Source organism: Arachis hypogaea, chromosome 15 (assembly GCF_003086295.3).
Source record: "Arachis hypogaea cultivar Tifrunner chromosome 15, arahy.Tifrunner.gnm2.J5K5, whole genome shotgun sequence".
Lineage (NCBI taxonomy): Eukaryota > Viridiplantae > Streptophyta > Magnoliopsida > Fabales > Fabaceae > Arachis > Arachis hypogaea.
The window spans coordinates 116,639,301-116,640,248 of record NC_092050.1 but is presented as its reverse complement, the minus strand read 5'-3'; the positions used below and the strand labels follow the sequence as shown (position 1 = coordinate 116,640,248).

General features: G+C 40.9%; 1 non-coding gene across 1 annotated transcript; it reads right to left on the bottom strand.

Annotated features, from left to right (window-relative positions):
* Window positions 1-630: 630 nt before the first annotated feature.
* On the bottom strand, window positions 631-734 carry LOC112753777 (small nucleolar RNA R71). Its single transcript, XR_003178144.1, has one exon. It is a non-coding gene; the product is annotated as a small nucleolar RNA R71 (small nucleolar RNA).
* Window positions 735-948: the final 214 nt, after the last annotated feature.

Below are 948 nucleotides of genomic sequence, written 5' to 3'. Positions count from 1 at the left end.
CTGTTTGATCAATTGCCCTAACCACTCTAACCATAATTCTCAACAAGAGTGAATCCTTCACTTGCATTTGCTTGTTTGTCTGCTAAGTGTATGACAGGTAGAAGAAGAGGAGTCTCAACTTCTTTTGATAGTGAACCTGAAAGGACCTTCCTTAGGCTAAGGAGGGAAGCAAGAGGTAAAGGTATAGTTGGTGAAGAAGAGTTGGAAGAAGATCTAGACATTTCTATGGAGGAAGAAGCACATAATCATGTTGGGCAGAAGAGAAGAGTGCTAGGCTCTTACATCAATCCCAATCCTGGGAATTGTGGAAGCAGCATCTTGAAACCTATCATACATGCCAATAATTTTGAGATCAAACCACAGCTAATCAATCTTGTTCAGAATAATTGTTCATTTAGAGGAAATGATCAAGAAGATCCAAACCAACATCTAACCACATTCTTGAGAATTTGTGACACAGTGAAGGCTAATGGTGTTCACCCTGACACCTACAAACTGCTTTTGTTTCCCTTTTCTCTCAAGGATAAAGCAGCAAAGTGGTTAGAGTCCTTTCCAAGGGAGAGTTTGACAACTTAGGAAGAGGTGATGAATAAGTTCTTGGCAAGATTTTACCCTCCACAAGGAGTTAACAGGTTGAGGACTGAGGTACAAATGTTTAGACAAGAAGATGGAGAAACTCTCTATGAAGCGTGGGAGAGATACAAGGAGTTGACAAGAAAGTGCCCTCTGGACATGTTCAATGAATGGGTACTGATGAGTTATTTTGGAGGAAAAATAAATTTCTCCCAAAACACACAAATCTAACCGGCAAGTCCACCGGGTCGCATCAAGTAATAAAAACTCACGGGGGTGAGGTCGATCCCACAGGGATTGATGGATCAAGCAATTTTAGTGGGTGATTAGTTTAGTCAAGCTAACATTGAGTGGTTGGGTGAAATTTTGAGAGCA